Below are 15421 nucleotides of genomic sequence, written 5' to 3'. Positions count from 1 at the left end.
AGTGCTCAGTTTGGGTCCCATCAGGGCCACTCTGCTCCTAACCTCATTGTAGCCTTCGTTCAAACATGTACAAAAGAACTGGACTTGGAAGGGTAGTGGAGAGTGAGTTCCCTTGATATCAAGACAGCATTTGACTAACTATGGCATCATGGAATCCTAGCAAGACCAGAGTCAATGGGAATAGGGTGGAAAACTCTTTAGGCATAATTTCAAGTTATACCTAGTGCAGTGGAATGCTGTTGTTATTGTCATTGTCGTCGTCGTTGTTGTTCCAGCTCAGACCCTGAAATTCAGACCCTGAATATGGTCCAACCATATTCAGCTGCTTCATCAATGGCTTTCCCTTACCATAAAAGTTTCAAGTGGGAGATGTTCACTGACGAATGCACAATGTTCCACACTTTTTTTGACTGCTTAGAGATTGAAGCAGTCCATGTTAGTATACACCAAGACCTGGACAACATTCAGGCTTGGGCTGATAGTGACAAATTTACATTTATGCCAGCAATGACCATCTCCAATAAGGGAGAACAACCTCCTCCTGATATTCAATGGCACCACCATAGCTGAATCCACCATGATCAACTATCCTAGGGGATGCCATTGAACAGAAACTGAATCGAATCAGCCATACAAATAATATTGGTCCAAGGCAAGGCATTCTTGGGTGAGTGCAGATGGGGAACTTGGCTGTTAGTGAACTGTGTGGAGGAATAGTGTAAAACTTCAAAAAGGTCTATATGATTTTGAAGCATCATGGACAAGCTGCAGATAAACTAAATGCAAATGAAATGTCATTTTGGTAGGAAAAATGCAGACAGACAACATAAAACAAAAGGGTACAATTCTAACTGTGGTTCAGGAGCAGAGGGACCTAAGCATATAATTCAGTGAAGTTGACAGGTAGGTGGACCAAGCAACTAATACAAATGCTCAGTATTTTGACCTTTATTAATAGAGGCTTGGAGCACAAGAAGTTGTGCTAAGCCTTCAGAAAATATTGCTTTGGCCTCACATAGCTTTTTGTATCTTTTCTGGGCAGCACAATTTTGCTAAAATGTGGAAGTATTTGAGACGATGGAAAAAAAGATTCATGATAATGTTTCCAGGAATGAGGAACTTCAGATATGAAATTAAATTGCAGAAACTGGGACTGATGAGGAAAATCAGTTCCCACACTCAAAAAAGTCAGAAAAAGAGGACACAGGTTTGATGTCAAAGGCTAAAGAAGCGATGGAAGCAAGAGTAAAAGGAAACATTTTCATACAGAAGGCAGTCAGGCTCTGTAACATACTGCCTGAGAGTGAGTTCATTGAGGCATACAAGTTGGAGGTTGTCTGAATCGGAAGAATGTCTAGGATTATGGGAAGAAGGTCGGGGAATCATGCTGGGTAAATTACTCCTTTGGAGAGTATGCAGACATGAGGGACAGCATGGCCTCCTTCTGTGCTATTACAATTTTGTAATTCTGTGTAACCCAATCCAGATATCCAAAATATGTCTATATCTACAAGGCTCAAGTCAGGAATACGGTAGAATACTCCCCACTGCCCGGATGTTTATCACTCCAAAAAAGCTTAAGAAACTCAACACCATCAGGGATAAAGCAGTCTACCTGATTATCACTTTCAGCATTCATTCCTCCCATCAGTGACCACAGTGGTCATAGTGTCTACTGTATCCCAAGATGCATTGCAACATCTTACTCATGCACTTTTGACAACAGTTTCCAAACTAATGACCTCCACCAAATAGAAGGGGAAAGGTAGCAGAAGTATGAGAAATCACCAGGTGAAATTTTCCTTCTAAACCACACACTATTCCAAGTTGGAACTATATCACCGTTCCTTCACTGTTTCAAGGTCAAAACCCTGAAATTTCATCCCTACCAGAACTGTTGGTGTTCAAACACCAGATCGACTGGAGCATTTCAATGGGGTGGCTCACCACTATATTCTCAAGGGAAATTAGTGATGAACAGTATATGTTGGTCTTGTGAGGGAACCCCAGATCCCATTAAAGAATAACAAGAAACTTTTTAAAAATGATTTCCCCTTTGTGTTCAATGAGACCCATGTCTAGCTGTTAAAGTCAACATGCTGGCTTAGATTAATAATTAGTTGCCTGTTTGCTTGTTGTATTTATATAACTAACAGTGGTGCAGACCTTCTTTACTAGTTTTCAAGTCTATCTGTGTTGTAATTGGAAGTAGACAGGATCATTTTGAGTTCCTGATCTGATTTCCACTTTCTTTGGTATTAAAACCCATCTGCACCCAAACCATGACAGTTTAAAATTTGTTCACAATGTTTTACAATTTCTTTATTCTAAGTGAGTTATTCTCCTTCAGAAATCATCATTTATTGACTTTTGTGCTGCTTGCTGGAAAAGATTGTACTGATTTGCAATTTGCTAATTTGTTTGACTTTTTATATTTCTATTCCTACATTCTCAATTTTGCACTGCTGATTTGTTTACTTTTGCATGTTCGATGAAACCACATTGCTCAGTAAGGGCATTTCAATCTGCTTTGTAATGGCATTTGGATATGGAGAGGAGAGCAGGACGGAGAGCAGGAAAAGTACATACACTTCAGGTCCCTGTTCAAATTTGTCCCAAGAGACAAGCTTTCAAACCCATGTACCTGATAATGTTTTAACACCATCTTTAGCATTGCTTCACAAGAGAGGCTATGACCAATTTCGGCCATTTACTGGAGGCTGGCATCAATCATTGTTACCACAGTATTGACTTCTTTATGTATGGCCTTTTCCTTTTATGTCAACCTTGATGAAATTTGCAACATCGATCAATTTCAGCCACTAATAAAAGTAACAAAAGCTTTGCTTTTCTGGGAAGAATATTTGGATTGGTTTCTGAGACAGTTCTGAACAGACATGCAGTGATGCAGAATTGAAAAACGTTGACCATCTGCTTGCTTTATTCACTGTCAAATCTGGCTAGAGAACTGAAAGCATGATTAGGTTAGTTTTTGTCTATTAAAACTGCTTACAGGGTCATCTTAGAATTTAAAAATACTGCACTGCTTACTTTCTGTACACAAACCATCTTATTAAGCCTCTCTTTCCTCTACTCTAAACTTCAAAAAGCAATACATGGATCTCATGGACTCTTTTGTCACAAAGATTAAAGTCTTCTGATCAGCTGCTTCCATCTCATTTCTCTCTTCCACCAGCCCACTGGCAAAACATCTGCTAAAGTTCCTCACTGTCCCACTAGTTCTCCACTCCTGTCCTCCTGAACTCCTCTTGTCCTTGAGACCCTTCAAATCATTCAACTCTGTTCCAATAAACTGCTAACCACCCAACTTCCTCTCCTGGACCCCAGCTATTTTTAACGCTGCTATCTTCAAATGCTATCCCTCTTCCTTTTAAATCCATTTCATCACTTCTCCCCTCAATGAAAATCTCTTTGTATTTCTTCATTTTTGTAAATTATTGCCTCATCTCCAACGATCTTGCATCTTGATTCTGCACTCAACTTTGCCAGAGCTCCATGGACAATTCCCACCAACCAGTTTTTCACACAATCTAAATGGTTCTTATCAAAGTCAAAATTGATATCTTTGTAACTCAGAGAAAGGTAAACGGTTGCTCCTCCTTCCCAACCGGTGTGCAGCCTGTCATGCAGTTGACACTCCTTCCTCATTCAGCCTGCTCCACTGTTAACCAGCTGGGTGCACTGCACTCATTTTGTTCCATTCTTACCAAGTCAAACTATCACTTGAAATGGTTTTGCTTCCCACTCCTAGGTGTATCTATCCTATCTATCTTTCCTATTTCTACTAAAGATGCTGCCCACCAGCAACATCATCCAAAGATGCTACATTTGTTTTCATATGCACAGTGTCTAGCTCTACCTGACTTCCTCCTAACTTTTGTACTCTGACTGAACTGATTAATTTATTTATTGTCTCGTGTACCAAAGTACAGTGAAAAGCTTTGTTTACAGGCAGATCATAGGAAGCAAGGATATACAGAACAAATGATTTAGAGGCATACAGGTAACATTACACAGGATATACCACAGAGATCAATGTTAACAAGATCAGCATTAATTGAGGCTAAACAGTCCATTCAATAGTTTAATAACAGACAGTAAAAAACTGCTCCTGAACCTACTGGTGCATGTGTTTAGGCTTCTGTATCCTCTGTCTGATGGAAGAGGTTATAGGAAATGATTACCACAGTGCGAATGATCTTTGGTGTTGGCAGCATTTCTGTGGCAGTGAGCTGTGTAAATGGATGAGAGTTTGGCTCTAGTGATGGCCTGGGCTGTGCACACTACCCTCTGTAGTTTCCTACAATCCTGGGTGGAGCAGTTGTCTGTCTGCTTACCGGATGCACAGAAATTTCCTCCAACTAAGTTGAGAACATTTGAAGCTCACCCTTTGACCCCAAATCAGAAATCCATTCCCAATAGAGTGACCAACTGTATTCCTCTCCTTGGCAGCATTCTGAAATTAATCTGGTCAGTATTTAGCTGTGGTATAACATCTGGGCCAACATAAGCTTTGATGTAAGATTCATGCTTTTACTTAGGATGCCTACTTCCTTTGCATCTTGGAGGAAGCTTGTTTCTGCCTCAAAATTGACACCTACCTCTACTGAACCTCATCCAACAATACAACAATACATCCAGGAAACCCTTTTCAATGGGGAAATTCTAGTACTTGGCTTTTAGAACATTTTCAAAAAGTGTGGTGCTCGAAAAGCACAGCCAGTCAAGCAGCGTCTGAAGAACAGGAGAGTCGATGTTTCAAGCCTAACCTCATCAGGAAAGTTCCTGATAAAGAGCTTATGCTCAAAACATCAACTATCCTGCTCCTTGGATGCGGCTGTGCTTTTCCAGGACCACAGTTTTTGACTCTGATCTCCAGCATCTTCAGTCCTCACTTTCTCCTTAGAATATTTTGCCTTTTTGCAGCACTCAGCAAAATTGGCACCAACAAGGGAAAGAAAAAAACAGGTAGTTCAGAGAAATAACCCTTTAATACTACACTGCTTATTCACAACTCATTTGCAGACCCTGTATTCCATGCACATGAGTACATGTGTTTATAAGTGCCTTTAGGCTGTGTGAAATCTTGCCTTGAACTTTATACTTTGCTTTTAAAACAGTTAACATGCATATTGTCAACTGTCATGGATTGCCATCTTTAGTTTGTTGTGTGATTTGGAATAGTTTGACAGTTGAAAAGATGCCTGGGAAGCTAAGACATTGTTCTGGTTCCCACCAACAATTCCCTGGAGCTGTCCCATGTGCTGAAATTCAACTCTATATAAACAAGGCAGCCAATTCGATAGGGTGAAATTAGAAATGAAACAAACCAGTCTTACACTTGGTGTTTTTAATCCTGCATACCTTATGCAATGCTGTTTTATGTATAGTCCAATAGAGATAATTATATTCTCATTAGTAAACTACAGATTACAGTAATTAAGTACAAGATAGATTAAGGACATTTTGCCTATACAGCTGTAGAACAGATTAATTTAAAAAAAGGCATCCACTACAAACAATTGCCCTTGTCACTCAATTCTTCCCATTGGACTGATTAAATTTTGGTATACAAATTATGGGATGAGAGGAGACAAAATATACACCAATGAGATTCAACAAAGAGTTGAAAAGCAGCTGTTCCTTGGAGCACTGGTGTAAATTGTTATGGAATACCCTGTTTATGCTTCAGAAATAGTTGATGCCATCTGGCAATGACATGCAAAGATTTCTATTGGGACATATAATGCCATCTCTTCCATGACATATTTTCACAGCAATGGGCCAAGAGTGTGAAAAACTGCTTTGAATCAAATCTCCTTGTCTAGAGACATAGAGCCATAAAGTCACAAAGCACAGAAACAGACCCTTTGCTCCAACCAGTCCACACTGAACATACTCCTAAACTAAACTAGTCTCACCTGCCACACCTGGCCCATATCCCTCCAAACCTTTTCTATTCAGATACTTATCCAAATCTCTTTAAAATGTTTTAATTTTCCCCATATCCACCACTTCCTCAAAGTTCTTTCCACACGCAAACCACCCACTGTGTAAATAAATTGTCCCCATTTCTTTTTTAAATCTCTCATCTCTCATCTTAAAAAGGTGGCACCTTGTCTTGAAATCCCCCTTCCTAGGGACAAGACACCTACCATTAACTCTATCTATACCCCTCATAATTTTATTAATATCTATAAGGTCACCCCTCCACTTCCTACATTCCAGTGAAAAAAGTCTCACTTTTTTGCCACATTTCAACATAACATTGTTTAACGAGTAGACATGGCATATATTTGAACCTATAACATTGTCACGTTCCACAATCTTTTGTTTAATTTACTTTTGTAATATGGGTGTTGCTGGAGGTAAACATTTATTGTCTGTCACGAGTTGCCATTGGGAAGGTGGTGGTGAGCTGACTACTTGAACTGCTGCAGTCCATCTGTTGTAGGTTGACCAATAAAGTGATTAGGCAGGGAATTCTAGGATTTTGACCCCGTGACAGTGAAGGAACAGCAATAGATTTCCAAGTCAGGATGATGAGTGGCTTGGAAGGGAACCTGCAGGTTGTGGTGATCCCATGTATCTGCTGGCTTTGTCCTTTTAGGTGGAAGGTGTTGTGGATTTAGGAGGTGCTGTCTGAGGATCTTTGGTGAATTTCTGTAGTGCATCTTGCAGACCGTACACACTTCTGCTACTGAGCATTGGTGGCAGAGGGATTGGATGTTTGTGAATGTAGTGCCAATAAGTGGGCTGCTTTGTTCTGGATGGTGTTAGGTTTCATTCCTGTTGTTGGACCTGCACCCATTCAGGCAAGTGGGGAGTATTCCATCACAGTCCCTGATTTGTGGCGTCAAGAAGTGAGTTACTTGCCACAGGACTCTGAGCCTCTGACCTGCTCTTGTAGCCACTTTATTTATGTGGCTTGATTTTTGGCCAATGATAACTCCCAGGATGTTGATAGTTGGGGGGGGGGATCATGCCATGCCAAGAAAATCTTAATGTACTTTAGTATATCAACACCTAAAACACAACAATATTTCAAACAGCTCATTCTTGTCATTGCATGACAACAAGTAACTGGGGCACAGTTTGATGATGGCTGGAACTCATCTTTTTGTCAATATCTACATTTTTCCTTTCCTAAGTTTCCTAACTTTCCTGCATGTTTTGACTTCATAAACTACTGTTCGCTTTTGAAATGTTGCAGTGCCTTCAAATCTGAGAGAATTGTGATTTTCTTTGAATAAAGCCGAAAAAGCAATTCTTTAAATTATTCCACAGGGTGTCATGGATATTTATTTGATGTTATTTTTATTGCTTTTTTGTAATATTGCTGCTTATGTTGAAAAATAGATCCAACTAGTCCAATTCACTAACAAGACTCAAATTTTATTGGAAATCAAAAGTAATATGTGAAAATAAGAAATTCTTCCAAGTGTACTTTTATTTAAAGAGTTTCCTTTGTGAAATGATCCTTAGACGAGTTGACTATAAGGATGGGATAATTCAACTTTACTCATGTTTCCTCAAAATTTTAAGTTTTGTTTTGTGGAAATTATCAAGATAATGCTCTGAATGCTTTTCTTTTATCCCACCAGACTCTCCAGTCAATCAGTAGACTTCTGCTGCTTCTCATCTCACTACCTGGCTGATCATCTCCTCTATCTCTCAGGTATGCTATTTCAATTCTTACTTCTGAATTGAAATTCTGTCATGATTAGGAGATAGATTGCAAAAAAAACCCTAAGAACAGGAAAATACCAGATATTTCAATTTATTACTAATATCTGTTTAATAATGACTAGATTACTATTGTTACATTTATCTTTCTGAAAATTACATATTAAATATAGATAAAGTATGTTTTTAAAATTTCATTCATGGTATGTGGTGTCACTGGCAGGACCAGCATTTATTGCCCATCCCAAATTGCCCATGAGAGGGTGGTGGTGAGCTGCACTCTTAAACTGCTGCAGTCAATTTAGCGTAGCTATACCCAGAAGATTGTGAGGCAGGCTGTTCCACGACTTTAACCCAGTGACACTGAAGGCACGGTGAAATAGTTCCAAGTCAGGATGGTGAGTGGCTTGGGTGGAAGCTTACAATTGATGGTGTCCCTATTTTTCAGTTACTCTTCTTGTTCTATATGATAGTGTTCATGGGTTTAGAAATTGCAGTTTGAGGAGATTTTGTGATCTTTGTAGTGCACCTTGCATCTTGTTGGCAAATCTCAGGAGGTCCGGTAGCATCTGTGGAGAGAAAGCAGAGTTAACATGTTGAGTTGAGTGCCTCTTCATTAGAACTGATAACAGTTGGGAAAAAGTGATATTTAGGCAAGCCTGAAGTTTTTTCATTCACCCTCACCATCCTCCGCCTGGCCAACCTCATCCTTACTCTGAACAATTTCTCCTTTTAACTCTTCTCACTTTCTTCAAGTCAAAGGTATGGCTATGGGTACCTGCATGGGCACCAGTTATGCCTGTTTCTGGAGGGTAGGTGGAACATTCCTTGTTCCAGTCCTATTCCGGTGCCCACACACAACTCTTTCCCTGGTACATCAATGATATCATCAGTGCTGCTTTACTCATTCGTCCAAAATTAGGAGGTTTATTTAATTTCATGTCCAAATTCCACCCGTTCTCACCTTCACCTGGTTCTTCATTGTCTCCTCCCTTCTCTTCTTGACCTCTCTGTTTCTATTTCTGGGAATAGGCTGGCCACTGATATCCATTAGAAATCCATCGATTCTCAGTTATCTGCTTCCTGTAAAGACTCTATTCCATTCTCCCATTCCTCCATTGTATCTGTTCTGATGATGACACCTTCGGTGGGGGGCGGGGGTGGGGCTCTGAAATATTCGCCTCGTTCATCAACCGAGGATTCCCCAGCACCATGATTGACAAGACCCTTAGCTGTGACTGACTCATCTCTCACACTTCAGACCTCATCCCCTCTCTTCCCTCTCACAACGATAAGATACCCCTTGTCCTCACTTTACCTGCACTTCACACAATCTAGCCAACTATATTCACTGCTCACAGTGTGGTCTCCTCTACACTGGGGAGACTAATTACAGACTGAGTGATTGCTTTGCAGAACAGCTACATGCTGTCTATAATAATGACCCTGAGTTTTCAGGTGCCTGTGATTTCGACATGACTGTGTCCCCATGCCAACATTTCTGCTACAGGGCTCTAGGAACCTCTGTTCAAGATCAAACAACATTTCACTTTCTGCTTAGGGACTCTGCAGCCTCTAAGATCAACATCGAGTTCATTAACTTTAGAGCCTGACTCCATCCTTCCATTTTTTTAACCACCCTTACACCATGGTTCTGGTCCAGCATAGCCTGCCCATTCTCTCCTACTCCCAGCTCTCATTATCACTGATACAGCTTCTCTTCTGTCCTGACTTATTGTGAATAATCTTTTTGTTTACCTACCCCTTTCATATTTCTGTCTCTCTGAGCTCCATCTCCTCTTACCTGCTCATCTCTCCCCGCAAAACCCTAACCTTGTCTTTAGCAGAATTACCACCTTATCCTTGCTGCTATCAGTTCTGATGAAGACTCACTGAACTTGAAACAATCACTCTGTTTCTCTGCTCACACATGCTGCCAGACCTGCTGAGTTTGCCAGCAATATTTTTTATGTTTCAGATTTCCATTTCATGCAGTTCTCTGTTTAATATATTGTAGATACTATACACTGCTGCTACTAAGTATCAGTGATGGAGAGAGTGGTGTCAATCAGGCAACTGCTTTGTCCTGGATGATATGAAGCTTCTTCCCTGTTGTTGAAGCTGCATTCATCCAAGCAAGTAGGGAGTCTTCCATTGCACTTCTGACTTGTGCTTTGTAGATGGTGGACAGGCTTTGGGAAGTCAGGAAGTGAATAACTCTCTGCAGGTTTCCTAGCCTCTGACCTACTCTTATTGCCATTGTATTTATGTGGTTGGTCCAATGAGTTTCTGGGCAGTGGTAACCACCACATGTTGATAATGAGAAATTCAGCAATAGTCAGGTCATTGAGTGTCAAGGTGCAATGATTAGATTTCTCTCTTGTTGGAGATTGTCATTGCCTGGTATTTTGTATGTCACGTTAGTTATTGCTAGTTATCAGTCCAAACCTTTTCATAGAGGTCTTGTTGAACTTGGACATTGACTGACTCAATACCTGAGGAGTTGTAAATGGTGCCAAAATGTTTGCATGCCACCTGTGAACAGCCCCACTTTTGACCCCAAAATGGAGGCGGTTATTGTAAATAGTTAGGCCAATCAACTCTTGCAGAGATATCAGTTAGTCATCCCAGCTCTCTTCGAACAACCAGTACTTTCTTCCTTTGTGTCAGGTATGGCCCCAAACAATGGAGAGTTTTCCCCCTCCCATTGATTTCAGTTTTGCTAGGGCTCCTTGATCCTACACTCAGTCAAATACAAACTTAGTGTCAAAGGCAATCACTCTCACCTCACCTCTAGAATTCAGCTCTTTTGTACATGTTTAAACCAAGGTTGTAATGAGGTTAGGAGATCAATGTCCGTGTGCAGATTGTTGCTGAACAAGTGCTGCTTGGTAGCTCTCTAGTCGACCCCTTCCATCACATTACTGATGATTGAAATTAGACAGATGTGGTATTAATTGGCTGAGTTGGATTTATCCAGTTTTTGTGTACCAGACATACCTGGGCAATTTTCCTCATTTCTGGGTGAATGCTCATGTTGCAGCTGTAATGGAACGCATTGGCTAGAGGTGAAGCGCATTCTGGAGGACATTACTATTGCTGGAATATTTTAGGATGCAAAGCCTATGCAGTATTCAGTGCCTTCAACCATTTCTTAATATCACATGGCATGAATTGAATTGGCCGAAGACTGACATCTGTGATGCTGGGAATCTTCGGAGAAGGTGAAGTTGGATCATGCACTCATCACTTCTAGCTGAAGATTGTTGCTAATGCTTCAACCTTATTTTTTGCACTGATCTGCTGGGCACTCCCATTGTTGAGGATGACATTACTTGTGCAGTTTCCTCATCCAGTGAGTTGTTTAATTGTCTTCCATCATTCATGACTGGATGTGGCAGGACTACTGATCTGTTGGTTGAAAAATTGCTTAGCCCTGTGATAATTTGATATCTGTGCAGTTTGGCATGAAAGGAGTACTGTGTTGTAGCATTCTTAGGTTCACAGCACATTTCAAGGTGTGCTTGGTGCTGCTCTTGGCAATCCTCCTGTGCTTTTCAAAAATGAATATATTAAGTAAATTAATATTCATCAATCTCCAACAGGAGAGAGCCTAATCACCTCCCCTAAACATTCAATATCGCATTGTTATTGTTAAATTTCTAGAAATTAGAACATAGAACTGTCCAGCTCAGGAACAAGGCCTATGGCCCATCATGTTGTGACAAACATGACACCAAATTAAACTAATCCTTCTGCCTACTTTTGATCTACAGAGGAATCTTGATTATCCGAATGTCGATTATCCGAACAAGATTGCAAGGTTCTGATGTTTGGCTAAACTGTGTTATCTGGCATTCGATTATCTGAACATTTGATTATCCAAAAAAATTCCCTGCCTGTATCGTTTGGGTAATCAAGGCTCCTCTGTATATCCCTCCATTCCTTGCATATCCATGTGCTTATCTAAGAGTCTCTTTAAAGCCCCTATCCTATACCTTCACCAGTACCCCGGGCAACACATTCCACACTCATACCACTCCCTTTGTAAAATATCTGCCCTTCACATCTCCTTTGAACTTTTACCTTCTCGTCTTAAAGGCATGCCCCCGGGTCTTAACTCAGGGAAAAAGATGCTGTCAATACTATAACATAAGAATCAGGAGCAGGATAAGGCCGTATAGCCCTCAGAGCCTGCTCTGCCATTCAATAAGATCATGGCTGATCTTTTCATGGCCTCAACTCCACTTACCCGCCCTCTCACCGAAACCCTCAACTCTTTTACTGTTCAAAAGATCATCTATCATAGCTTTACATTATGCAATGAAGAAGCCTCAACTACTTCACTGAGCAGGGAATTCCACAGATTCACAACCGTCTGGATGAAAAAGTTCCTTCTCAATTCTGGCCTAAATCTGCTCCCTGTAATTTTGAGACTTTGCCCCCTAAAGCGAGTTTCACTCACTAGTGGAAACAACTTCCCTGCTTCTATCTTATCTATTCCCTTCATAATTTTATAAGATCCCCCCTCTTCTAAATTCTAGTGGATGTAATCCCAGTTTACTCAGTCTCTCCCCATAAGCCAGCTCCCTCAACTCCAGAATCAACCTAGTGAACCTCTTCTGCACTCCTTCCAGTGCCAGTACATCCTTTCTCAAATAAGGAGACCAAATCTGCACACAGTACTCCAGGTGTGGCCTCACCAGCACCCTATACAGCCTATACAAATTCCTTTTGCCTTCTTAATTACCTGTTGTACCTGCAAACCAACCATCTGTGATTCATGCACAAGGACACTCAGGTCCCTCTGCACAGTAGCATGCTGCAATTTTTACCATTCAAATAATAATCCTTTTTACTGTTATTCCTACCAAAATGATTTCACATTTATCAACACTGAACTCCAGCTGCCAGACCTTTGCCAACTTACTTAAACTATCTACATCCCTGTGCACACTTTGCTGTACCATTTATCTTCGTGTCCTCCGCAAACTTGGACACACTACTTGTGCCCCCCCCCCCCACTCTATATCATCAAAGTAAATTGTAAACAATTGTGATTCCAACACTGATCCCTGAGGCACACTACTGGTCACTGATCGTCAACCAGAAGAGGACTCATTTATCCCCACTCTTTGTTTCCTGTTACTTAATCAATCCTCTATCCATGCTAATACATTGCCCATAATGCCTTGCATCTTAATCTTATGCAGCAGCGTTTTGAGCAGTACCTTGTCGAATGACAAGCTACTGGGTCCGCGTTGTCCACTGCACTCATAATACCTTCACAGAATTCCAAACTGCCTTTTGGTCAGGGAATTGAATATAGAAGTCAGGATGTTGCAGCCTTATAAGACTTTGGTTAGCCCACACTTAGAATATTTTGTTCAGTTCTGGTCACCACATTACAGGAAGGATATGGAGACTTTGGACAGGGCGCAGAAGAGGTCTACCAGGATACTGCCTGGATTAGAGGCATGAGCTATAAGGAGAAGCTTGAACTACCCTCTGCCTTCTATGGGCAAGCCAAGTCACTGTGGATCCCAAGCATCTTAATTTTCTGGATGAGCCTACCATGAGGGACCTTGTTGATAGTTTATATAAGTGATTTGAATGTGAGCATAAGAAGCATAGTTAGTAAGTTTGCCGATGACACCAAAATTGGAGGTGTAGTGGACAGTGAAGAAAGTTACCTCAGCTTGCAACGGGATCTTGATCAGATGAACCAAGGGGCTGAGAAGTGCCAGATGCAGTTTAATTTAGATAAATGTGAGGTGCTGCATTTTGGGAAAGCAAATCTTAGCAGGACTTAGACATTTAATGGTAAAGTCCTCGAGAATGTTGCTGAACAAAGAGACCTTGGAGTGCAGGTTCATAGCTCCTTGAAAGTGGAGTTGCAGGTAGATAGGATAGTGAAGGTGGCGTTTGGTATGCTTTCTTTTATTGGTCAGAGTATTTAGTATAGGAGTTGGGAGGTCATGTTGCGGCTGTACCAAACATTGGTTAGGCCACTGTTGGAATACTGCATTCAATTCTGGTCTCCTTCCTATCAGAAGGATGTTGTGAAACTTGAAAGGGTTCAGAAAAGATTTACAAGAATGTTGTCAGGGTTGGAGGATTTGAGCTATAGGGAGAGGCTGAATAGATTGGGGCTGTTTTCCCTGGAGCGTTGGAGGCTGAGGAGTGACCCTCTAGAGGTTTAAAAAGTCATGAGGGACATGGATAGGATAAACAGACAAAGTCTCTTCCTTGGGGTGGGGGACTTCAGAACTAGGGGGTATAGGTTTAGGGTGAGAGGGGAAAGATATAAAAGAGACCTAAGGAGCAACGTTTTCATACAGAGGGTGGTGCATGTATGGAATGAGCTGCCAGAGGAAGTGGTGGAGGCTGGTACAATCGCAACATTTAAAAGGCATTTGGATGGGTATATGAATAGGAAGGGTTTGGAGGGATATGGGCTGGGTGCTGGCAGGTGGGACTAGATTGGGTTGGGATAGCTGGTCGGCATGGATGGGTTGGAGTAAAGGGTCTGTTTCCGTGCTGTACATCTCTATGACTCTATGAAAGCCTTTCTTAAATCCTTGTAGACAACATCCACTGCTCTAACCTCCTCGATCACCTTCATCAGGCCCTTGGAAAATTCAATCAAGTTCTTAAGACATGACCTGCCCAGCATACAGCCATGCTGACTGTCCCAATTATGCAATGGTTTTCCAAATGCATGCTAATCCTATCTCAAGGATGTCTTTCCAATAACTTCTTAACCATCAATGTGAGACTCACCGGTCTAAATTTTCCTGGATTATCCCTATTTCCCTCCTTAAATAAAGGAACAGCATTAGCTCCTCACCAGTCCTCCGGGATCTGTCCACTGGCTAATGAGGACACAAAGATCTTGGTTCAGGCTTCAGCATTCTCCTCTCTTGTCTCTCTCAAGCCTTGGGTGACAGTCTGTGTGGAGTTTGCACATTTTCTCTGTGTTTGCGTGGGTTTCCTCTGTGTGCTCCGGTTTCCTCCCACAATCCAAAGATGAGCAAGTTAAATGAATTGCCCATGCTAACTTGTCCATAGTTTTCAGGTATGTGCAGATTAGGTGCATTATTCAGGAGAAAAAAAATAGGATAATAGGGTAGGAGAATGGGCTTGAGTGCAAGATTGCTTTGCTTTCTCTGAGAGCCGAGATGGAGAAACTATTCTTTTCTCTCTTTCTAATCTTTGAATAATTGACTAGTCAGCTACCTGTCATGTTGAGACACAGTTCCTTATAACTTGCACAGTGTGCTTGCTACCCAAATGATGAGATAATGATAGGCCAAACCTGTCTTCTTGAATCTCAGTGATTGGCCAGTTCTGTCTTGATAACCTTTGTTTGATCATATTGCCTCGCTGGTTCTCTGGTTTCCAGCCCTCATGTGACTAACAAGACAACACTCTCACCTCTGCCAACTTCTCAGTTTGCAAGGAGCCAGCCCATATGGCACGGTTATTGCACAATCTTGCAGGTTTTCATCCATTCAGTTCCTTTAACAATAGCACAGTTACACCAGATTAATCAAAAACACACAACTGGAATCAAGATAGGAATTAATGATCACTTAAACTTCAATTACTGCAAACAAACTTTATGACAGTGCTTGAAAGTTGTTAGGATCAATTGAACTCAGCATTACAGATTTAGCATGTTACAGTTCCCACCACCTTCACGTGCTTGTTT

The 15421-nt window shown here is 41.2% G+C and overlaps 1 protein-coding gene across 4 annotated transcripts in view; it reads left to right on the top strand.

Annotated features, from left to right (window-relative positions):
- The window catches only part of sv2ca (synaptic vesicle glycoprotein 2Ca), a 206443-nt gene that overhangs the window by 38478 nt on the left and 152544 nt on the right, over nt 1-15421 (top strand). For all 4 annotated transcript variants that reach the window (XM_072547718.1, XM_072547728.1, XM_072547738.1 and 1 more), the window contains exon 2: nt 7626-7699. The gene's annotated coding sequence lies outside the window, so the exon portion shown is untranslated. The remainder of the gene's footprint in view (nt 1-7625; nt 7700-15421) is intronic.

Source organism: Chiloscyllium punctatum, chromosome 2, assembly GCF_047496795.1.
Source record: "Chiloscyllium punctatum isolate Juve2018m chromosome 2, sChiPun1.3, whole genome shotgun sequence".
NCBI lineage: Eukaryota > Metazoa > Chordata > Chondrichthyes > Orectolobiformes > Hemiscylliidae > Chiloscyllium > Chiloscyllium punctatum.
The sequence above is the reverse complement of the archived record's forward strand: the minus strand, read 5'-3'. Positions and strand labels throughout refer to the sequence as shown.